The 23,770-nt window shown below is 40.0% G+C and overlaps 2 pseudogenes; both read right to left on the minus strand.

Moving 5' to 3' along the window:
* Positions 1-3,008: 3,008 nt before the first annotated feature.
* On the minus strand, positions 3,009-6,684 carry LOC119348357 (annotated as a pseudogene).
* A 15,072-nt stretch (positions 6,685-21,756) lies between these two features.
* Positions 21,757-22,228, minus strand: LOC119348361 (annotated as a pseudogene).
* Positions 22,229-23,770: the final 1,542 nt, after the last annotated feature.

The raw sequence follows: 23,770 nt of genomic DNA on the forward strand, positions 1-23,770 counted from the left end.
GATCGCTATAGTTAGCGTGTGTCCATGACATGTGGAACCAAGGCGCATGATCTCTACAGTCGGGCGAAGAAAGCCTCCCAGTTGTCCGTTGCTGGGTAGATTGTGACAGAAGGCTCTCAGAGATGAATAAAATTAGTCTCTTCAAGACCGTAATGTACTGTAGATATTACCTTATAAGAGATACTATAAGTTTTTTCAATCATTTTCATATTTCTGGTGATGTTAAGAATGACCGATGTACCAGAATTCAAGGATGCGACCACCCCGAGAAATATGTATATAGATCAACTTTCATACCGATGTACAGACTGAAACTAGTGAAGCCATCATTGATTGCTAGTTAGTGGTCATTTTAGTTCACATCTAAAGGTTGAACCTTGTTCATGTATATTAAAACAACCTATTTGTAAGTATGAGAGTATGGACGTTGATGATATTTAGGTGCTTGATCCTTGGATCTTATTCTATTATAGTGGTGAATCTCCCTAACAGATTAAAATGCTATCACTACTGGGAAAAGGCTTATAGGTGGGGTCACATTATTGGCGGCACCTATAGGTACATGCCACCGCTATTTCGTCGAGACAGTGGTGGGTACAAAAGAGGGCTGGCAACAGGGGTGGGTACAAAAGAGGGCCGAGAAGGTATTGGATGTGCACTAGTGGGAAAAACATGCCGCCCTCCACTAGTAAATTCTTACGATGTTAGTCATGGGCTAAATGTTTCGGTGGCAGGCATATACTTGTCATCCACCACTGCTAGCTCATTTTGTAGGAGTGTATACTTTATAGAGTTTGTAGATCAAATATGCCAAAGTTGTGTACAACGCAACTTCCCGCTTAGTAGTGTAGGACAAAATTAAGAGAGACATTTACTTAGTTGTATTTTTTACAAAACATAATACTAATAATATGCAGCAGAGTCCTGTTGTTTCCTAAAAAAACATTTACTTAGTTGCTTACGAGTCTGCGCGATATGGTAGATAAGTTAGAACTGTTTTGTCTTTCCTGAAATTTAATTTGCAATATTTCATATGTCTTCCACCACTTTACAAATTGCAACACCTCGGTATTTGAGTAATTTGAGTTCTCCAGGCAATAAATACTTAAGTTATAATACGTCATCCTGCTAACTTTGAAGAACCAAAATAGAGTAGACTATGCTTCAGTACGAACATTTGATGGCAATAGTAATCAAAATATAAATCTGATGTGTGTGTGTGTGTGTGTGTGCGTGTGTGTGTGTGCGTGCGTGCGTGTGGGCGTGCGTGCATGCGTGTGTGTGAAAGAACCGTACAAAAATTACACGTGTCATAAATTAGTTGGATGCAACGATGGTACTGATATAAAGAACAAGCGACAAACCAGATGTGGATAGAATGCTCACCAATGCACATGGGTTTAGTGTTTGGAAGCTTTTCACACAACAATGGGTTTTCAGTTCTAGGGTTTCTATCTAAACGACTTTGTTTGGCACCACTATGCACACATGTGAAGCTTTCTGCAATTGAGTTTTAGGGTTCTACGCAGTTGGTTTGGGTGGCAACAACCAAATCTATTGCCAAAAGTGGCCAAAAGTGAATTTTGACAAAGAAAGCATGAGACACAAGAAGATGCAATTTTATTATTGAGTGTCAAGATAGCAAAGGTTTTTTTTGCGGGGAAGGTTAGCAACAATTTTGACTTAGTAGCTATGTTATCTGGTAACCTGGTGCGAAATTCAATCATCTTGTTGCTTTTTTTTAGGGAAACGGTAGGACTCTGCTGCGTATTTGTATTGCTTTTCATTTTTTTTATATAAGTGCACTGAAGCAGAGAGGTTCAACTAGAAAAAACAACTACACAGAATGAGAGAAAAATCATCTTTTTGATCCTCCATACCCAGTAGGATTGAATCTTTCAAGAACATCATCGGTTATCCTCTAAACTTCTCTTAGACTAACCTTACACAAGGCATGTGTAATACATCTAGATGTGCGTCGTATTAGATCAACTACATTTGCAATCCGAATCCCTGGAATAACCCAATCGGAAAATACCTAAAATCACTAGTAATTTCATGATGCAACAAGATCTTGTACATGCACGAAAATAAGATATGCTATACTGCAAATCCAAGAGATAAGTACTACAACAGAATGACACAAATATTATTATAAAAATATTTCATGTTAAGACAACTAATAACTTCGTACTTCAAATATGGTCGTACAATGATCGCCACTGTACATTTTTAAATATTATTCTTATTACATAAAATTAATATACCGAAGACCTTCCACTACTTTAGATATCACCACACGAGTTAATTACTATAGTTTTCTATACATTTGGATACATCTAATACTGTTAGGACTGATCGATGTACTGGTATTCAGGGCCGTGATCCCCCGAGAAATCTAGATAAAGATCAACATTCATGCTGCCTTCATGACATCGACAAATGAAGCCGCCTGGGATTTGAATGTTAGTGGCCATTTATAGTTCAGTTATAAGGGTTACAACAAACTTTGTTCATGATATACTACAACAACCTGGCGCTTGGATGACATGAGTATGGACTTTTATGATTTTCAGGGTTGTTCGATCCTTGAGTACGATTTCCTGAATTTGGAATTTGCATATTTTATACTTCTTTGCTTTGCATCAAAACTTGTAACAACATCGGTGTTTGAGAAATATTTTCTCCCTTCACCTCAAATCAATTATGATTAACTAATGGACTAACCTGATTATATGATTTGCATTCAAAATACATTATGGTAACATAAGACAAGAGTGCACCCACACCAAAACAAAACACAAGACAAGAGTGAACAGATTACATGATTGGTAGAAGGAAATAACATGGTGATAAACAACAGCACAGTAAACCCAATACATGGCAGCGACACATGAGAACAACAATGAAAATACATTGTAACTTAAATGATATATATATTCAGATTGCCTCTGGATTATGATGGCACACGGATATGGGATCTCGGTGCCTATTGCGCACGGCCGAGGCTAAACAGTAGGAGAATCGGGGAAATACCACGGCTTGGTGAAATTATCATCAGTCCCTTCTGTTGGAGCACTAGGAGTGACGGGAACGACGAACAACTTGGGTTTCTTGAACACCAGGTGGCGAGACGGAGCCCCTAGGGGTTCACTTGAGGAGCTTAAGAAGCTTTCTGCATGCGCCACGATCTCCATCCGTCGGATCGGCTGCTGTGGCTGTGGAGCTGGTGCATGAACGTGCGCCGGCTGCAGGCCGAGACGTGCTCGTGCCGGAAGCGGCATGTGCAGGAAAGGATATGCTGGCACCGGTGGCGTTTCGCCGGCGGGCGCTTCAAAGGGGAAGGGAAAGTAAACTTACAGCTTGGGCGGCGGTGGAGGCGGTGATGTGGGATCCAATGGCTGTTGTTTAACGGTTAATTGGGTATGCAGTACATAAATGCGTAGATGTCTCTAATTTTTGTTGGACTTTCTAGAATATTGTTCTTTCACCTTTTGTGCTTTTAGTACATAATAGATTCCTCATCTTGTTGGCTGTGAATTTATTGAAATGCTTCATCATTATACTGCCTATTATATATGACTACAGTACGAATAGAAATTTAGGACTTAGTTGGTGGACCAACCATCCTAGGATTGAGACTCTACCTTAGATACATTAAGCATGTCCCTGTTATATTAGTCTTAACATGCTTTAGTTTGTGTTTACACAGGTTGAAGTGGGTACAAAGTAACACATTTTTTTATTTGAGTATTTGTAGGAGCTGCTGCAGGTGGGGCTGGAGGACGAGGATCAGCCTCTAGTAAGCTCCCTCTCTCTGTACTTTCTTGTGATAGGCTCTCATGCTTTCATGCAAGTGTGTAACTGTATTATTATTATTATTATTATTATTATTATTATTATTATTATTATTGTTTTGATATTTATGAGTATTTGCAGGAGGTGATGCAGGCAGAGGAGGAGGAGGAGGATGAGCCTCTGGTAAGCTCTCTCTCCATTTAGTTTCTTGTGTCTCTCATACTTCGATGCAAGTGTGTAACTGTATTCTTTGTTGCTAATTACCATCCCGCTTTCCTTCTTTCCTTCTGACCACCAAATGCAAGGCTCTACGATGGGCATATTTGATCGAATTGGCGACCTCAATCATAGGATGGTTTGGCTCATTATGATGCCATTGAATTGTTTTAGTAGGATCAAATTAGCCTTCATCTTTTAATAAAATTGTCATCATAGGGAATGCCATAATGACAGACCCATTAGCTATACATTTCACATAACAAGATGGGAATAGCAGTTGAGCATTGCCTCATAAAATCAGCGACACTTATTTTGGGACGGAGGGAGTATAGGCTAAAAGCACAATAGAGAGGAAAAAGGAACAATATTCCAGAAAATCCAACAAAAAATAGAGACATTTGGCCATTATACCAAAGCAGCGATGCTTATTTTGGGACTGAGGGAGTAATAGATAGATTTCTCATCTTGTTTGGCTGTGAATTTATTCAAGTGCTTCATCATTATACTTTTTCATATGATTAAATCATGAATAAAAAACTAGGAATTAATTGATGGACCAACCATCCTAGGATTGAGACTACCTTACATAAAGCATGCCCATGTTATATTAGTGTTAACATGCTTAAGTTTGCATTTGCACAGGTTGAACTTGGTACTAACTAACAAGTTATCTTTGTTTTTTGGTATTTATGAAGCAGTTGGAGGAGCCGCCGCAGGAGGAGGTGGAGGAGAACAATGAGGCGCAGGTAAGCCCCCTCTTCAGTTTACTTTCTTGTGTTAGTCTCTCTTGCTTTAATTTGAGCTAAATGTGTCACTTATCCGTTGTTATTAATTTAGCAACTTGCTTTCCTACTGACCAGTAAATGCAAGGCTACGATGGGTATATTTTATCGAACTGATAATCTCAATCCTAGGATGGCTGTGTTCATTACGATTCCATCAAGGGATTTTTGTAGAATCAACGTGTCCTTCATCTTCAAATAATACTGCTAGCATATTTTATGGACACAACATGTCCCTCAAAAAACACGTTAATATTTTGTACCCCTTCATCAATCAAGTGATTTTCGTATTTGCAATGTGAGTAGGTATGATTAACATCTTTCTTTTTTGCCGCTGGCTGCTATTTTAGTATCCTGGCTGTACCGTTATGGGATATATGAAGCAGGTTTTTTGTAGCTAGAATAGGATTGTAATAAAGTGGCGGATCTAGGATTTGAGGGCAACCATAGACAACATCACAACGGTTAGCAATTTTTTTCTGTCAACCGCGTTACAAATAGTTATTGAAGTCCTGATGCATCATAATTCTGGCATATTGGATGAGAATTTACCAAAAGTATTATACAGATAGTTCAACAATAGTTTTACACAATAGCCGCGAGCTCACACCAAGCGACAACACACGACCTCATGTCACCTGCAGCTGCTGAACTCCACTCACTACCTCACAGACCTAACCCTCCATTGTTCCGCATGCTCGCTCAGCTGCTTTTGCCGCCACCAGTGGCATTGAATTCGTGACTAAGGTTTTTCTTAATTGCTCATGGCCTAGTTGTATTGCGAATGTTTTCATCTGTTTTTAACTTTTTACAGTGGAAGTGTCTCGATTTATTTATATATTGACTATAGTGGACATGAAGACTAGATGTGTGCTGGACTAGGTTGTGGACTGCGTTCCAAATATTTGTGGGCACCATATTCTGACACCGAATCTGCCCATGTTGTAATATAACAAGTTAAGCAGTAATTGCCTTTGGCTCCTAGGTGCATATGCACCCATTGTCAAAATACACATTTCGAGAAGTTAAAAAATTCGGAACAAAAATCCCGCGTGTATATCCAGACATTTTATGTGCGTGCACAAGGTTTCGGTGAAAAACGACGTTTTTTGTCGCTTGTGTAAAAAGACAATTTCTGATGCTTCATTCTAACTATTCACGAGGCATTTCTTTATCTTTTTTACACAAGCCACAAAAAACATTGTTTTTCGCGGAAACCTTGTGAACACACATAAAATGTCCGAATATACACACGGGATTTTTGTTCCGAATTTTTCAACTTTCCAAAATGTGTATTTCGACAATGGGTGCATATGCACCTAGGAGCCAAAATGCCGCTCTCCAAGTTAAGCGCCAATTTAACTTACAGAATGGTGAAGTGGTCAATTGATTGTTTAATTTTGGGTTGATTCCTTCACCCAGATTTGTACAACCGTTCACTCTCTTAATTCCTTGGTTTTGTGGAGTGTACTTATTGTTGTTCTTGTGTAAACATTATTTGATTTTCACATGAAAGCTTCCTTACTCATAAAAATAGCAACAATGCCTACTCAAACAAGTGGGCTGGTTGAGATGTTCCATGATTCCCTTATAATGACTTCAAAGAGCGGTGTGTCGTGGCCATGGCTGCGGTGCCTCGGTGCAGCGATCACCTCCTTAACCAGTCTGGCCGGCGGAGGGTAGGGGAAGTTGAGATTTGTCTTTATTCCCTTCAGCTCCCTAGCCGCGAGGTCGTAGGCGCACGCAGTGACCTCGGGGAAGAGTACGTCCCTAGCCACAACTATGCCTTCGTCACCGGGTGCTTGATCGTTGCCACGAACTTGCCCTCCCCCTTCTTTCTCACTCCAGTTAACTTGATGTTCTCCCCCGCCGCCGCGGCTTCCATGGCCTTTATGACAGTCGAACGGAGGTGGATGCCCTTTGAGGTGGATGCCGGATGTGTGCAAGATGGTGGACTTCAATAGCGGTTCTGCGCAGCTTACCCATCCGGCATCATGCCGTGCGTCGCGTACGTATGTTTCAGCTTCACTGGAACCACACTGCCTCACCAGGAATGGAGAGTGGTTATGAACACCAACAAAAAATACATATGATGGCGTGCACATAAAGCTTGCATTGTTACTTTTCACTTTTGTTTTGGTTGTATATCTCCTACTCCCTCCGTCCCATAATATGTAGGAACCAATATGGGCATCTAGATTCTGCTATTGGTTATTGACCAGAGAGGTGTCCCGGTCATGTCTACATGATTCTCTAACCCGTAGGGTCCGCACGCTTAACGTTTGGTGATGCTAGAGTAATATTGGGATATGCATGTTGGTGACCAAATGTTGTTTAGAGTCCCGAATGAGATCCCGGATATCACTAGGAGCTCCGGAAAGGTCCGGAGGTAAAGATTTATATATGGAAAGTTGCATTCAGGGTTCCGGAAAAAGCTTCCAGAAGGTTTCGGAAACTTCTGGAGGAGTCCGGAAGTCCGCCAAGGGTTCCACCACATTCCAAGGGCCAACATGGGCTGAGGGAAGACGCCCTGCCTTATTGGGCCAGGCGCACAAGTCCCTCAAGGCCCATGTGGCTTGGGAGAGGTGGAAAGTCCACCTGTGTACGGAAAAGAAGGGAATTGGACTAGGAGTCCAACTCCTCCCCATTGGTGCGCCCCTAGGGCTTGGAGGGCTGGCCACCACGCCCCTCCACCTATATATATATATATATAGAGGGGAGGGGGCTCTCCCAAGAGGACACACAAGCCCTTGCCCCCCCCCTCTCCCGTTACTTCGTAACTCCTCCGTCTTCATTGTTTCAGTAGCGTTCGGCGTAGCCTCGCTGGAATCACTCCACAACCATCACCATCACGCCGTTGTGCTACCGACAATCCCATCTACTTATCCTCCCTTGCTTGCTGGATCAAGAAGGAACAAACGTCATTGATCCATACGTGTGCCGAACACGGAGGTCGTCCGTTCGGTACTTCATCGATTTGGATCGTGGTTGGGTCATGAAGAGTATGACTACAACAACAACCCTGTGATATATGCTTCCGCTTAACAGTCTACAAGGGTTCCTAGACACACTCTCCCCTCTCGTTGCTATGCTTCTCCCTGATAGATCTTGGGTGTTCGTAGATTTTTATTTATTTTAATGCTTCATTCCCCAATAGATTATTACCAAGTTTCCGTTTAGATGACACTTGCAAAGTGTTACTCGCATATGCGAGGGCACCATTTTAATTATTGTGCTCAAATTATGAAATGGTTAACTTTTTATGATTTCCTGCTTGTTCTCATTATGGCTAGGAAACAATACAATTTTTTTGTTAAATAAAATATCACAATTGTAGTGAAGAATTTAATTATGCCTTTTTTAGGATAAAGATTTGATAATTTATTTGTACAAGCCATATTGATAAACACTTCCTAAAAGATGAACAAATAACATTGTCCAATAGAGTACAATTTTAAAAGGCTTAATCACATTGTACTCATTTAAGCAGCAGCACTAAAGGTATATGATACGTCTCCATCGTATCTACTTTTCCAGACTCTTTTGCCCTTGTTTTGGACTCTAATTTGCATGATTTGAATGTAACTAACCCGTACTGACGCTGTTTTCAGCAGAATTTCCATGGTGTTATTTTTGTGCAGAAATATAGGTTATCGGGATGACCTGAAACTTACACGGAGAATTTTTTGGAGGGGAACCCACCGGCTGTCCACAAGGGTGGAGGGCGCGCCAACCCACCTAGGGCGCGCCCCCTGCCTAGTTGCCCCCCTGGACCTCCACCGACCTCAACTCGAACTCCATATATTCACGTTCATGGAGAAAAAAAAAGAGAGAAGGATTCATCGCATTTACAATACGGAGCCGCCACCTCCTCCCGTTCTTCATTGGGAGGGCAGATCTTGAGTCCGTTCGGGGCTCCGGAGAGAGGAATCCGTCGCCATCGTCATCATCACCCATCCACCATCACTAGTTTCATGATGCTCACCGCCGTGCGTGAGTAATTCCATCGTAGGCTTTCTGGACAGTGATGGGTTGGATGAGATTTATCATGTAATCGAGTTAGTTTTGTTAGGGTTTGATCCCTAGTACCCACTATCTTCTGAGATTGATGTTGCTATGACTTTGCTATTCTTAATGCTTGTCACTAGGACCCGAGTGCCATGAATTCAGATCTGAACCCTTTATGTTTCCATGAATATATTTGTGTTCTTGATCCGATCTTGCAAGTTATAGTCACCTATTACGTGTTATGATCCGGCAACCCCAGAGTGACAATAGTCAGGACACTTCCCGGTGATGACCGTAGTTTGAGGAGTTCATGTATTCACCAAGTGCTAATGCTTTGGTCCGGTTCTCTAATAAAAGGAGGCCTTAATGTCCCTGAGTTTCCATTAGGACCCCGCTGCCACGGGAGGGTAGGACGAAAGATGCCATGCAAGTGCTTTTCCATAAGCATGTATGACTATATTCGGAATATATGCATGCATTATATTGATGAATTGGACCTAGTTCTGTGCCACCCTAGGTTATAATTGTTGCATGATGAATGCCATCCGACATAATTATCCATTATTGATCCATTGCCTACGAGCTTTTCACATATTGATCTTTGCTTAGTTACTTTTTCGTTGCCACTATTAAGATTGCTACAAAACTGCTATTGTTACTTTTGCCACCGTTACCATTACTTCCATATTACTTTGCTACTAAACGTTTTGGTGTAGATATTAAGTCTTTCAGGTGTGGTTGAATTGACAACTCAGCTGCTAATACTTGAGACATTCTTTGGCTCCCCTTGTGTCGAATCAATAAATTTGGGTTGAATACTCTACCCTCAAAAATTGTTGCGATCCCCTATACTTGTGGGTTGTCAAGACCTTTTTCTGGCGCAGTTGCCGGGGAGAATAGATCTATTATCTGAGTCACTTGGGATTTATATCTGTTGATCACTATGAGGAATTTGAAAGATACTTGAACCAAGATTTTTCCCTCTACTACGAGGGGAGGTAAGGAACTGCCATCTAGCTCTGCACTTGATTCATCTTTTGTTTTGAGTAAGCTTGCGACACCTACACTTGCTATTGATTCTGATATGTCGCATGTTACTGATGATGCTACTTCTGCTATGAATGATGCTTATGATGCTACTACTTTGCTTGATACAACTGTGCCACTGGTTGAATTACTTGATGAACATCTTGCTAGAGTTAGAACTACTAATTATGCTGAAGATGACGATATCTCCGAAACTGATGAAATTATTGAAACTGAAAACTTTGAAACACCTGTTAGACCTAGCTCTCCTAGATATGAACTTCCTGTTATGCCTGAGGGCTATGTTATGGATGGTGAGGTAGCTAGTTACTTTCTTGCTTGTAAGAATAGAGATGATCTTAAACAATTATTATGCAAGTGGAAAGAAAGGTATTCAAATGCTAGAATGCAATATGATCCTAATTTTGCTACTTCACCTATCTTTGTTACTGATAAGGATTATGAATTTTCTGTCGATCCTGAGTTAATTACTTTGGTTGAATCTGATCCTTTCCATGGTTATGAATCTGAAACTGTTGTGGCACATCTTACTAAATTGAATGATATAGCCACCCTATTTGCTCATGAGGAAAAAATCCGCTATTACTATATCCTTACATTTTTTTCATTTCTCATTAAAGGGTGATGCTAAGTTATGGTTTAATTCTCTTGCTCCTGGTTGTGTGCATAGTCCCCAGGATATGATTTACTACTTCTCTGGAAAATATTTTCCTGCTCATAAGAAACAAGCTTCCTTACAGGAAATATTTAACTTTGTGCAAATTGAGGAAGAGAGTCTCCCACAAGCTTGGGGAGGCTTCTCCAATTACTTAATGCTTTGCCTGATCATTCTCTCAAGAAAAATGAAATACTTGATATCTTTATTAATGAACTAACCGATGCTTCTAGGGACCACCTATATAGTTGTGTTGGTTGTGTTTTCAGGAAAAAAACTGTTGAGCGGGCTGAGTTGCTATTGAATAATATACTGAGTAATGATAATGATTGGATACTTCCTGAACCAACTCCTAAGCCAATTCCAAAGAAAAGAGGTATTCTATTTCTTGATCCTGAAGATATGCAAGAGGCAAAGAAATCTATGAAAGAAAAAGGTATTAGAGCTGAAGATGTTAAGAATTTACCGCCTATTGAAGAAATACATGATCTTGATAACCCGACACAGATAAGTAGAGGTAAATTCTCTCTATAGATTTGATGAAAGGTGATATTCCTCATAATAAGTCTGCTAGTCAATGCTTGGATGAGTTTGATAATTTTATTATTAAACTAGAAATTTTAATGCTTATGTTAGTAGACAATTGAAACATAATGCTTACATGCTTGACTGCTTGTGTGATTACATGAGTAGAACTGTTAATGATCCGAAGCTTATTAGTAAACATGCTTCCATGGTTAAAACTCAAGTAGAACAAGTACTTAAGGTACAGGATGATTTTCTCAATGAGTTGAATAGTAAGAATAATAATAATGTTGATAGGGTTATGACTAGAGGTGGTAAAATGATCCAGGAGCCTTTGTATCCTAAGGGTCATCCTAAGAGAGTTGAGCAAGATTCTCAGAGAATTAATTTTGATGCACCTAGTCATCGTAATAAAAATAAAAAGAAAAATTATAGGACTTTGCATGCTCCTAGTGAACCTGTTATAGACACACCTGAGAATCTCAATGATATTTCTATTTCTGATGACGAGACACAATCTGGTGATGAACATGAACCCAGTGTTAATGTTAATGATGATGTTCATGTTGATGCTCAACCTAGTAATGATAATGATATAGAGATTGAACTTCTTGTTGATCTTGATAACCCATAATCAAAGAATCAACGTTACGATAAGAGAGACTTCGTTGCTAGGAAACATGGTAAAGAAAGAGAACCTTGTGTTTAGAAACCCAAGCCCTTTCCTCCTAAGCCACCCAAGAAAAAGGATGATGAGCATTTTGAGCGTTTTTGTGAAATGATTAGACCTATCTTTTTGCGTATGTGTCTGACTGATTTGTTGAAAATGTCTATTTATGCCAAATATATGAAAGATATTGTTACAAATAAAAGAATGATAGTCGATGCTGAAATTTCCACCATCTTATCTTCTATATGTAAATAGGGGCACCCCACTGGCTTATTTTCGTGCCTCCACGTGAGGCCACGTCATCTGAAATGTTATAACCGTTGATCCAGTATGGCTCTGTGGCCTACAACCGTCTGATCAAAAGTTGATGAAATTACCAAGTCTTGCCACCGCCAAGTGAGAAATACCGATTTGTTCATTTCATGCCTTCCTGCTCGCTGCCTGCCTCCTCCGTGTCGATTCAATTTTTTTTTCTGAAACTCTGCCTCGATTCATTTTGGTTGGGCTTTACACGCTGTACCTGGGGTATACATTGTTGGTGTAAACTGGACGTTCTAAGGCCATGAAAAACAATCAGTAACGAAGTAGCCCGTGTCTTCCCCATTGCGTGTCCAGCTACCGTGGCTTCCCCTATCGTCTTCCCATCCTCCAGAATACAGCTGCCGCCGCCGCCGCCCACTCCACCAGCCAGCCACTGCCCCAAGCCATCCCGACGGCATGGCCGACACTCCCCGTCCAGTCCAACAGCCTCACGGCCAGCCGTTGCCTACCTTAATGCTCTACTAGCACCCACCATCGCCCGTGCTTCCCCTGCTCTCCCCGACCAGCCATCACCGCTAACCATTCCCGCAGCCACGATCGACGATCCACCGACAAGCTGCCTCTCGACAGATGTGCATTCCAGCCGCCGCCATTATGGATTCCTCTGCCACGACTGACGCCCCCCTTGGCCAGCCGCTGGCACGCGCCGACGGCCACCATGTCAGCCATCGCTGCTTGGCCTTTCGCCGCTCCATAGATGTGCATTAATTCCGTCACATTCGTTCATCTCCTGCTGCCACTTTTATTACCACCACTATCCCTTCCATATTGACAATGGACACTTTCTGGCCACGAATGCACATGAAACGACCTCAAGCACGACACCATTCATTGCCCCTAATTATCTTAGCCTCCACTACCCTGCAATTTTGGAAAAAATGTTTATAAAACCACTCTGTACTATCATTCTTATCCAGCAGGCACGCCTGTTTACATCCTCATCTAGGAACTGGCCTTGCCCTGGTAGCTGCACAATTTATATTTCCAGCCGCCCCTAATTTTTCTATCCTCAAGCTTATGCTTTCTATTTTCTCAGATTGTGCTCGGGATCAAAAGGTGCTCGGCTTTTTTGCTTCATAGGTCACTTGCAACTCGGATTGGATTCATTTCTTCGTAGATCTCCTGCTACTCGTGATGGTACACATCGTTTATCCCTGTATCGAATTATTTAGACTTGATGAGCATATGTACGTTCTATTTGTTTCTGTGCATATTACATACTATACAAATTTCTCCCCATGGATTATTCATATTGTTTCCTCCAGGTAAAACTCATGCGCTTTAGTTTGCCCAAATATTTTTGTATTTGATAAGCCAGTAATTTGTTCTGAACTGATTACCTCTGTTTTTAAGGTTGACGAAGCTATTAATTCCTGAAAGAGTGATGGTGCTCGTGAGATTCTAAGAGGTAATTTGAAAACCCTTTTGTAGTGCCATGATGATTCAGCCTGCACGCCTGTTTGCATCCACATCTCGGAACCGACCTCCATTCTGGTAGCACCCCCTGTTTCCAACCACCACCTAAGGATTTCTATATTGAGCTTATGTTTTGTTAGATTGCCCCTCGGATTGAAAAGTGCTCGATGTTTTACTTCATAAGTCTCTTGCTAGTTGAATTGACTTGATCACTTCAGATGTCTCTTGTGGGATGCTCCCTTTTTCCGGCTACTCCTAATTTTCCTATGCTTAACTTAATGATTTTTTAATTTATCAGATCACACTCCGGATCGAAAGATGCTCTGCGTTTTGCTTCATAGGTTCATGTTGTTGGCATTGACTTCATTGATTCACAGGTCTCTTGCTACTCGAATTTGTACGGAAGCTTTCCTCTTTTAATTTGTTTTTTTTACTTGATGAGCATTTGCACTTTTTATTTTACATATCATAGGAATTGCTTTCTTTGGAGCTTTTCCAGTTCTGGAGCTTTTCCAGTTCAGAGAACTTAACTTCAAAATCAACATCATAAGAGAAACTGATAACAATTACAAAGAAAATAAAATTTTAAAAAACTATGGGTAAAACTAAGCAAGGCATATATTAGCCATGAGGTGCTTTCCAGATGTATAAATCGATTTTATTTTGTCCATCCAGGTTTATTGTCTGTCGGAAAGTTGATGTCAATATCCATGCATCCTTCCTCCCCTAGAAATCAATTTTCTAGAATGTAGAATGGTGTGATGTGTGCCTTAGAGTTATCTTTTTATTGCACTGCAGTTGTAGGAAATTTTATAGTTTTGGTGTTTGTGTGGAAGTAGTATAACCAGAAGCACACATCATATGGTATCATGATCACTGCCGGTACAATGGAATGTGCAGCTATTTTATGATGTTGTGTAAGTGTTCTAACCTACACACCAGCTCGGACTCTTTTACAACATGTATGTTTGCAACCTCTATACCTGTGATTTTGCTCGACCCTGCGTGTTGTATCACGAATTTTGTAGGATACAATTACAAGGAAAAATACATGTACTACATGTGTTGCAAATAACGCACTAAACCATAAGTGCAAGGTATGCATTGGATGTATCAATAATTAACTGTCTTTCCTGAGTTTTAATTAATATGCATGTATTCTTTGCCACACAAACATTGTGACTATGTGCTTTAGATTTATTTTTCTTGACATGCCATGTACTTCGGAAATCAACTAATAATCATGCATATCCTGAAGATGCAACTCTATTCCCTTTCTGCTTTCCACTGTTCATGGTTAAACAATTAGATATTTAATTGTGAGATATAATGATGCAAGAATTTTACATAATTGGTTTTTGAAACACTGAGTCTATTTAATTTTTATTAGCTTCAACAGGTGCATTATTCTGAATTTTGAAGCCCTCTTACTAGCTTATGTGATCAGATAATTTAGGTTAGATACTTTCTAAAGTATGCTTCCTATCCTCTAGGATTTTATGAAATATGTCTTAGTTTGAGTTAGAATGGGAAAACATAGATGTTCTTTTCAGAGGGGAGATATGTTTAGATGTCCAGCCTTCAAAATGTTAGCTGCACCTACAGGTCCATAGAGTATTAATATCTCTGCTCAATGACTTTTGATTATGCTCCTATTGGAAAATAAGGATAGTTCTGAAAGCAGTTGATGGAGGATCCAGTGAGAGATCTAGAGATGTTTTGGAGGGAGATGTGGAAAAGAGTGGTAAAATTGGACTACTTTTGTTCCCTTTACAAACAAGCTTGGATTGTCTGTCGTTAATTTCATCTAATTTCTGTAATACATATGACTTTTAAGAGTTTACTTCTGCGTACCATGTAGGACAATGAGACTATTGGATGAAGAAAATTTATACAACTGCACTATTTGTTTCAAGTTAATGCACAAGCTCATCATTTTTTTCCTTTGTTTTCTTTGAGATTCAAGATAGGGAAACTATAGTGTTTGTTCCACAACCATGTACAAGGTCTGTTTTGATGAGTAGACAAGGCGATAGTACAATTAATGGAAACAGTCATTCGTCCTGATGTAATAAATAAATATATATTTTGTTTACTCATTTTTGGCATGTCTCAGTGCATCAAATATCATCTACAAAATCCCGCAGCAACGCGTGGGGTATCATCTAGTATTTACTAATTGGAGGCACCATTCGAGCGTTTACGTTAATCCACATCATCAAGACTAATATAACCATTACATTAAAAATTTAATGGTCAAGATTTTATTAGAAGTCCATGACTTATATAAAGATATGACATACATAAAGAATAGAACATGCACGTATAGAAAACATAGATGGACCATATAATATAGAAAATGGAATCACACTTTCCAAAAAAAAGAAAAGGGAATCACGTAAAAAAGTGTCCTCATGCTACAAAAAAAGAGCCATCATACGGAATCATGTAAAAAAAGAATCCTCATGCTACAAAAAAAGAGCCATCGTGATTTTATAATATAAACGGCCATTATGACACACAACCAAGTTTTCCTTTGAAAATATCTACCTTCTCCTCTCGCAAGAAAATATGACTCTGTTTTTTTAAGGAAAAAAAAGATAGTAAGAATAATCACGTTCGGTCTTCTCAACAAAGCAAAAAGGATACATACAAAATTTGATGGTCAAGATATTTTAGAAGTCCGGGCTAATAAAAATACACCACTGCTTGAAGAATTTTACAAACAAGTATGAAGAGAGGACACGGCCTTATTTTAATAGTATACGAGAAAAATATCACGTACCAAAAAGGAGCCCTCATGCTATAGAAAAGGATCCATCGCGATTTAAAAAAATGCATGATCTCACACGTGAAAGTTCAAAAATATATGTACGAACAAATAATCTTCTCCTCACGCGAAAAAAGGTACACATCCCAATTCGTGCCAAACAGAACTACTTGCATGCTTCGGTTGGAAAATGACAAAAGGCACTTCAAATATAGGGGTCGACAAGCCTCATGTTAGAAGTAGAGTCTATGCCTGATTGAAAAAGAAACTTCAATTTTGCCACATGCAAAAATAAGACCCAGTCAGAGATGAACGTACATAATCTATCCCTAATGGCTCCGAGATATCACTGTCGAGTTCATTAATGTGCGAAATTGCTTAATCTATACACAAGAAGGAAAATATGCATAGGTTATCACACATAAAAATATATCATATGAACTTAAACCCGTCCGGAAATAATACATGTGATTATTGTTGGTTACAATTGTTTCAAATAACTTATCATTTGTCCAATATTATGACATTTGAAATTTAACCTCCTATCTCATGCATGTTAATATATTCTTTTAATAATTATCTCCAAATAATGGCTAGACTATGCATGTACACGGGGTGATGACTAGTGCTTGCTAATTATACTTTTAAGGGTGGAATGCCAAAGAAACTTCGAGAAGCTGGAATACCAACTATAGCATGCTCCATTAAAAGAAAATATGTTAAAACTGCTTTGTGTGATTTGGGAGCCGGTGTTAGTGTTATGCCTTTCTCTTTATACCATAGACTTGATTTGAACAAGTTGACACGCCTATTGAAATCTCTTTGTAAATGGCTGATAAATCAACTGCTATACCCATCGGTATTTGTGAGGATGTGCCTGTTGTGGTTGCAAACGTTACTATCTAAACAAAGTTCGTTATTCTTGATATTCCCGAGGACAACCGTATGTCGATCATCCTTGGTAGACCCTTTTTGAATACCGCAGGGGCTGTTATTGATTGCAACAAGGGAAATGTCACTTTTCATGTTAATGGTAATGAGCATACGGTACACTTTCCGAAGAAACAACCTCAAGTTCATAATATCAATTCTATTCGAAAAATTTCAACTATTACGATTGGAGGTTTTGAATTTTCTCTTCCTAATGTCAAGAAGAAATATGATATTCTTATTGTTCAGGACATGCATATCCCCTAGTGTTATTCAAAAATTCTCCGGTTTCATGTTCTTCGAAATAAGTTTGTTAATAAGACTTGATCAACCTTGTTAACGAATTCCTTCTCATGAGCATGAGATGGATGGATTTAGAAAGAACAACTTCTTGTAACCAACTTTTACTTTCTATTATTTAGAATAAATAAAGCAAAAATAGTATTATCTATCTGTTTTCCGGATTATCCGTTCAATAAGAAATGCCCAAAAAATAAAAGTTCTCCAAATGCCCTAAAAATTTGGTATGATTTTGGTGGAATATTTTAGATTTTTTGGCACTAAGAATGCACCAGGGGGCTGCACCAGTGGACCACAAGGGTGGAGGGCACGCCCCCTGCCTTATGGGTCCCACATGGGTCCTCCTCACTTATTCCAGCCCCCTTCCAGTTCGTCTTCCTCCAGAAAAAATCATCCCATAGCTCAAACTCGAGTTCTTGCTCATCTTGCTACCATTTTATCTCCTTGTGCAAAGTTCCATTTGCAAAACTGTTTTCGGGGATTTCTCTGCGGTATGTGACTCCTCCAATGGTCTAATTAGTTTTTATCCTATTGCTTTATTTATTGCAAAAAAAATTCTGCTTAGGTGACCCTGTTCTTGAGCTTGCATGTCAAATTTATATGGTACAAAGTAGTTTTGATGCATGGTATAGCCTCTAGGCACTTGTAGGAGTGGTTGCTATCAATCTTGTTGAGTTTGGTTCACTTTTATTTTGAGTCACTAAAAATTTCAGATTTTTCAGAGGGAGAAAATCATGAGGAGATTATTGAGAGGCTCTTCAAGCCGGGGTTCGAAGGAAAATGAGAATGAAGAGGAGAAATTGTTGCCCACTATATACTTAGATTATGACAGTATGATAGCACATGATTTTATTAAGAAAGACGATGACGAGAGACTCATCTATAACCTGGTATTTAGCGAGAAGACTTATCAGATTATTACCTTTCCAGCACCTTCTTTGTTCGATATTCATTCAAGCAGGTACTTCATCATGCCTGCAGACATCTACGCATACTAGGAGGGGACGCGATTCCCAGTTCCTGAGCCATAGTCATCACCTGATCCATATCAGGAGTCTATTTATCAGTGGGAGCCGTAGGAGCTCGCTAACCAGAGGAACCCCCGGGATCCTCCTCAGTCCACCGAAGAGGACTACTTTGATCCATGGGCGTAGACCAACTTAGGCCAAAAGCCTAAGCTTGGGGGGGGGGGGTACATATTTCTCACCGACATTACATTCATGTTCACATATTTATTCCAGTTGTCGGTGTTGATACTTTTTCATTGTATTATCCATGCTAGTTTATTTTCTCTTTCCCGCTTTCTTCTTGTGTGTTTGAAAAACTTTGAGAAAAACCAAAAAATTATTTGTAGCTTCTGTTTAGTTTCCTTTCCATGTTTATGTAATAGTACTATTAAAATTAAAAACCAAAAAGATTTCTCATTCTTTTTTTGCTTGTTGGGAGCTTTCCTAGGTAAATAGTTTTTCTCGTTTTTGTTCTTCTTGCTTCAGAAAAACAAAAACTCCAAAAACATTTCAGTGTGTTTCTTTGAAATTCTTTTTCTTTTCTTTGGGGGTCGAGAGAAGACCACGATGAAAAATGATGAGTGGCTCTCATATGCATTATTGTTGATCTAACAAAGAGCCCATATTGCCTTGTCTTCACCTTTGAATAAACGTTTGCAGATTCCGGCTTAGTCCAATGCACGTGCACTATTATTATTATTCACACTGTTCGGTTGTGCAAGTCAAAGGCAATAATGACAACGTATGATGAAATGATTGAGATGACGAAAAGCTGGTATGAACTCGACCTATCTTGTTTTTGTAAATATGATTAGTTCATCGTTCCTGATTCAGCCCATTATGAATGAAATATGTTTGCAATGACAATTAGAGATTATAGTTACTCATGTCATGCTTAATTAGCTAGGAGTTTATAATGTTTTACCTTGCGTGCCAACATGCTTTTAAAATGGTTGTGATGTAGTATGATAGGATGGTATCCTCCTTTGAATGATTCAAGTGGCTTGACTTGGCACATGTTCACGTATGTAAGTTGAAACAAAATCAACATAGCCTCCATGATATTTATGTTCATGGTGATTTATATCCTACTCATGCTTGCACTCATTGTTGGTTAATCTCAAAGCATGTTTGTGGCTGTTGTCGCTCTCTAGTTGGTCGCTCATCAATCTCTTGCTAGCGTTCACTTGTACTAAGCGGGAATACTGTTTGTACATCCACTTCCATAAACCCAAAGTTATTCCATATGAGTCCACCATACCTACCTATATGAGGTATTTACCTGCCGTTCCAAGTAAATTTGCATGTGCCAAACTTTAAACCTTCAAATGATAATATGTTTTGTATACCCGACTCGTTCATGTAGCGATTGGGGGCTATCAATATCTTCCATGCTAGGTGGGTTATTCTCACGATGAGTGGACTCCGCTCGTCATTCATGAGAAAATGGCTGGTGATTGGGATGCCCAGTTCCATGCTCAAACCAAATCAAATTATAACTTCAAACAAAACTCCCCCAGGATTGTTGTTAGTTGGACGGTACCCATTGTTTCGGACCAGCCGTGGAGTGTGCTTGTTGGTGGAGGGGGAGTAAAAATTTACCATTCTGTTTCGGAACCGCCTATAATGTATCAAGTATGGAAGATGTCGGGATCTCTTAGTTGTTATGTTGACAATGAAAGCATACCGCTCAAAATATTATTCATCTCTATTATGAAATATCGAGCTCTGGCACCTCTGCAAATCCCTTCTTCCCTCTGCGAAGAGCCTATCTATTTACTTTTATTGCTGATTCATCATCCTCTTATAAAAAGCACCAGTTAGAGAGCACCACTGTCATTTGTATGTGTTGTTATTAATTGATATTGAGTATGACTATGACTGGGTCGCTTTTACAATGAATTACAATGTCTAGTTAGTCCTTGATCTTCAGGGGTGCTCTGCATTTATATTTTGTGGTATCAGAAAGGGCTAGCAAGATACCATCTTGTTATATCATATCATGATTGTTTTGAAAAGGTGTTCTCATCCAAGATTTATTATTATTGTTCGCTAGTTGATTATGCCATTTGATATGAGTAAATGTGAGATCTAAATGTTATTGTGATATGGTTAGTTAATGATCTTTGCTGAAAACTTGAATGCTTGCTATACATATTTGCAACAACAAGATCAAACAGAGTTTGTAAAAAAAATTGTTTATCACTTTCAATTTGTCAACTGAATTGCTTGAGGACAAGCAATGGGTTAAGCTTGAGGAAGTTGATACGTCTCCATCATATCTACTTTTCCAAACTATTTTGCCCTTGTTTTGGACTCTAATTTGCATGATTTGAATGAAACTAACCTGGACTGATGATGTTTTCAGCAGAATTGCCATGGTGTTATTTTTGTGCAGAAATAAAAGTTCTCAGAATAACCTGTAACTTCACGGAGAATATTTTGTAATATATAAAACATATTGGCGAAAGAACCAATAGAGGAGGGCCCACCGGCTGTCTACAAGGGCGGAGAGTGCGCCGGGCGCGCCCCCCTCCCATGTGGGTCCCCTGGACTTCCACCGACCTCAACTCCAACTCCATATATTCATGTTTGGGGAGAAAAAAAACAGAGAGAAGGATTCATTGCGTTTTACGATACGGAGCCGCCGCCACCTCCAACTTCCATTGTCATCATCAACCATCCTCCATCACCAATTTCACTATGCTCACCAGCGTGTGTGAGTAATTTCATCGTAGGCTTGCTGGACGGTGATGGGTTGGATGAGATTTATCATGTAATCGAGTTAGTTTTGTTAGGGTCTGATGTTGCTATGACTTTCCTATGCTTAATGCTTGTCACTAGGGCGTGAGTACCATGAAATCCTATCTGAACCCTTTATGGTTCCATGAATATATTTGTGTTCTTGATCTGATCTTGCAAGTTATAGTCACCTACTACGTGTTATGATCCGACAACCCCGGAGTGACAATAGTCGGGACACTTCCCGGTGATGACCATAGTTTGAGGAGTTCTTGTATTCACTAAGTGCTAATGCTTTTGTTCGGTTCACTATTAAAAGGAGGCCTTAATATCCCTTAGTTTCTATTAGGACCCCACTGCCACGGGAGGGTAGGACAAAAGATGTCATGCAAGTTCTTTTTCATAAGCACGTATGACTATATTCAGAATGCATGCCTACATTATATTGATGAATTGGAGCTAGTTCTGTCTCACCCTATGTTATAGCTGTTGCATGATGGATGACATTCAACATAATTATCCATCATTGATCCATTGCCTACGAACTTTTCACATATTGATATTTGCTAGTTCTGTGTGTGCGCCGGCTGCAGTCTAAGACGTGCTCATGCCGGAAGCGGCATGTGCGGGAACGGGTATGCATGCACATGTGGGGTGTCGCCAACAGGCGCTTCAATGGGGAAGGGAAAGTAAACTACCAACTTGGGCGGCGGTGGAAGCGGTGTTGTGGGGTCTGGTGGCAACGTAACGACCTGAAAGAGCAGTGCGTCGTGACCGTGGCTGCGGTGCCTCGGTGCAGATATCACCTCCTTAACCAATCTGACCGGCGGAGGGTAGGGGAAGTTGAGCTTTGCCTTTGCGCCCTTCAGCTCCCTAGCCGCGAGGTCGTACGCGCATGCAGCGCTCGGGGGACTGGTACGTCCACAGCCACAACAATGTCTCCGTCACCGGGTGCTTGATAACTGCGGCGAACTTGCCATCCCCCTTCTTTCTCACCCCAGTTAACCTGCTGCTCTCACCAGCCGCTGCGGCTGCCATGGCCTCTACCATAGTCGAACGGAGGTGGATGCGCTTTGAGGTGGATGCCTGATGTGTGCAAGACGATGGGGGTTTAACAGCGGGTCTTGTGCAGCCCAGCCTCCAGCATCAAGCCGTGCATCGCATACGTACGTTCCAGACTCACTGGTACCACGCCGCCTCACCATGAATGGAGTGTGGTTATTAACACTGACAAAAAAAAATATCATGGCGTGCACCTATAGAACCGCCTTGCAGCTTGCATTGTTCCTTTTCACTTTTGTTTGGTTGTATTTCTCCTAGCTTATAATATTATACACGCTAACACGACAAAAGATATATGCGATGGCCTATACGTAAAGCTAGCACAGCTTTCATTGCTAATTTTACTACTTTTGATGGCGCGTGTTCATTGCTAATTTTACTACTTCTGATGGCGCGTGAAAAGGGCCGTATACAGGCACGTTATACGTCAGCGAAGCTTATCATCTGATGCACCAGAAGGGACAGAGACCTAGATTACGTGCGCTTAGCTGATGTGAACCACACTTTTCTGCTGCTTATACATGTATTGTGTGAAGTTTCTTTTTTCTTAAACGGACGTTGTCTTTTCTTCTAATTTCTTTCCAACGTGGTTAAGCATCAATGTTAAGTTAGGAATTTAGCGGTTTATGGAATTTTCGAAATAAATTAAATTATTTTTTCTGTTAAAAACACATCTCAAGTCAGGTTGTTAGATTAATTTTAGGTATTCTATTTTTAACATTTCCATAAACATATCTTCAAAAAGTCTTGTAGCATTGTAGATTTTTTTTAGAAAAAATGCTTTCGGGTATCGTCAACGCTATCCCCTAAAACGGACCTAGTATCCAACTATGATAGTGATACAGGAGCCCGCCATCCAACCCTATCCATCAAACATCTGGTCACATTTTAAATGGTATTTGAACAAACCAGTTGATCATTTAAACCGGGCCAATTTCATGACATTTGTAACATATTTCATTTAACAAAAGTGTACATGACATTTTTTTAATATAAAATGTTAACTTAGTCGAAATCTTCGCCAGCCGTGGAGGTGTCCATGTTCCATGTCCTGTCTTCCCATGTCCGGCATCTTTGCCGGTCCTGATAGCAGCTGACTTCTAATGGACGTAGATTAAACCGTGTGTTGCAAGCAACTCTGCTGATCTGACACAATTTGACACCAAACAAAATGAAATGGCTGTCAAGGTCTCACCATCATGTGTTTTAAAACGATTTATTTAACCTCTCAGTCGTTGTGGAAAAATCAGCATGCACTCCCAAAACAGAATGAGGCCCTGCTTGGATTCCCTTTTCCGATTGTATCCGACTGGTTTAGGATACACGCCTGGACTGGTCATTTTGTTTTCAGGCGAAAAATTAGCTGTGACCGGTAATTTACATCTGTAAAATAAATACAAGTGTAAAAGTTTACACCCAATCCAAGCAGGGCCTGAAGAATATAGGATAAGACACATAAATAATGACGGTGAAGTGCTTTGCTATGTACACCGAACTGTTTATCCATCCATCTGCTTG

The sequence above is a fragment of the Triticum dicoccoides genome, unplaced genomic scaffold, assembly GCF_002162155.2.
Source record: "Triticum dicoccoides isolate Atlit2015 ecotype Zavitan unplaced genomic scaffold, WEW_v2.0 scaffold89893, whole genome shotgun sequence".
In the NCBI taxonomy this organism is placed as follows: domain Eukaryota; kingdom Viridiplantae; phylum Streptophyta; class Magnoliopsida; order Poales; family Poaceae; genus Triticum; species Triticum dicoccoides.